General features: G+C 37.4%; 1 long non-coding RNA gene across 1 annotated transcript; it reads left to right on the plus strand.

Annotated features, from left to right (window-relative positions):
* Positions 1 to 1229: 1229 nt before the first annotated feature.
* On the plus strand, positions 1230 to 1851 carry LOC116546717. The gene is made up of 2 exons (XR_004266815.1): positions 1230 to 1269; positions 1583 to 1851. It is a non-coding gene; the product is annotated as an uncharacterized LOC116546717 (long non-coding RNA).
* The last annotated feature ends 295 nt before the right edge of the window (positions 1852 to 2146 follow it).

The raw sequence follows: 2146 nt of genomic DNA on the forward strand, positions 1-2146 counted from the left end.
TATGGGGAGAAAAGAAATTAGATACTTGCCTCACATCACCTACAAATGGATTTAAGACTTAAATGTAAAAGGCAAAAGTCTAATACTTTTAGAAGAAAATCCTTTGGAATCAGCTAAGATTTCATAAGCAAGAGAAAATATCAATCATAAAATAAAATACTGACAAATTAAACCACATCAAAATTAAGAACTTTTATATATGAAAAGACAACAAAAAGTCAGATGAGCTGAAAATCAGGAAAAAATAATTTCAACAGAAGTAAGCCATGAGGGCTTGTATGAGGCTAAATTTTTAAACCTTTATAAACCAATAAGAAGACAAAAGTGTATACAATGAACAAAATAAAAGCCACAAACAGACATTTCATGGAAGAAAGTACATAAATGGTAAATTAACATATGAAAAAGCTGTCAACTTCATTAGTAATCAGGGAAATCTAAACCAAGACTACTAAAGAGTATTATTTTATAACTACAAAAATGGAGATGGGGACTAAGAAGTCTTCTTGTAGTATATAAACCAAAAATAAAATTCGAAGGTCCTCCAAGCATCTGAATGGACCCCTACTCTTGGCCAAGGGCATTCCAAAGTTAACCTGAAACACTAGTTCAGGCCATGATGGGAAGGGGGAGCTGAACATGCCTCATCATATCCTCCTCCCTTTAAAAATTACTGGTAGAACAGACTCTAAGTCTGATAAAAAACATTTACAATCTACTCTCTCTGCAGTCTGCTGCCTGGACACGTGGAGGCTTCATCTGAATGATAAAACCGTGGTGTCCACAACCTCTTATCATAAGCCAGACATTCCTTTCTATTGATAATAACCAATTGCCAATCAGAAAATCTTTGAATCTGTCTGTGACTTGGAAGCCACCCCACTCCTGCCTGCTACTTCCAGCTGTTCTGCCTTTCCAAACTGAATCGACGTACATTTTACATGTATCAATTGATGCCTTATATCTCCATAAAATGTATAAAACCAAGGTGCATCCTGACCATCTTGGGTGCATGTTCTCAGGATCTCCTGAGGGCTGTGTCACGGGCCATTGTTCACTCATATTTGCCTCAAAATAAATCTCCAAAATTTTACAGAGTTTGACTCTTTTTGTTGACAAATACTAAGTGTTGACAAAGAATTTAATGACAGAAACCCTCATATCCTATTAATGGCAGGGCAAAGTAGTATAGCCGTGTAGAAATTAGCTTGGCATCATCTTATAAAATTAAACACTTACACATCTATAACATCTTTTTTTCTTTTAATAGTTTTTAGCGCCGGGCGCGGTGGCTCAAGCCTGTAATCCCAGCACTTTGGGAGGCCGAGGCGGGTGGATCACGAGGTCAAGAGATCGAGACCATCATGGTCAAAACGGTGAAACCCCGTCTCTACTAAAAAAAATACAAAAAATTAGCTGGGCATGGTGGCGCGTGCCTGTAATCCCAGCTACTTAGGAGGCTGAGGCAGGAGAATTGCCTGAACCCAGGAGGCAGAGGTTGCGGTGAGCCGAGATCGCGCCATTGCACTCCAGCCTGGGTAACGAGAGCGAAACTCCGACTCAAAAAAAAAAAAAAAAATAGTTTTTAAAGATTTTGCAGCTACATTGCCTTCTCACTTGCATTATTTCCAGCAAGAAATCTGATGTTTTCTTTGTTTCTCTGTGTGTAGCGTGTCTTTTTTTCCTCTGATCACTTTTGAGAGTTTATCTCCATCACAAATTTTCAATAATTTGATTATTATATCCTTATGCTGTTTTCTTCATGGTTTTTGTTGTTTGGGGGGTGTTTTGATTTGTTTTTGTGCTTGGGGTACATTGAGAATCTTGGATTTGTAAATTTATAGTGTAGGGGAGACAAAATAATTTTTCTTCTACCCTCTGAGTACTCAGCTAAGCCCTTAATAAACCTTAATAACAAAAGACAGATTAACAAGAGAAAAAACAGATACTCAGGGAGAAATGAATAACTCTCAAAGAGGTGGCCTAGAATTTTCACTTCTGTAGCATCTTCAACTAAAAGAAAGAAAGAACAGTGTTGGGAAAGCCAGTTATGGGGAAATGTTCAGGAAAAGCAAACAAGAGTAAGGTTTATTATGCAGATTTAAATTGGTACCTTCTACCTTGATAAAAGCCTTTGTGATTTAGT

This window comes from Sapajus apella, unplaced genomic scaffold (genome assembly GCF_009761245.1).
Source record: "Sapajus apella isolate SASKATOON/1434 unplaced genomic scaffold, GSC_monkey_1.0 scaffold1259, whole genome shotgun sequence".
Taxonomy (NCBI): Eukaryota; Metazoa; Chordata; class Mammalia; order Primates; family Cebidae; genus Sapajus; species Sapajus apella.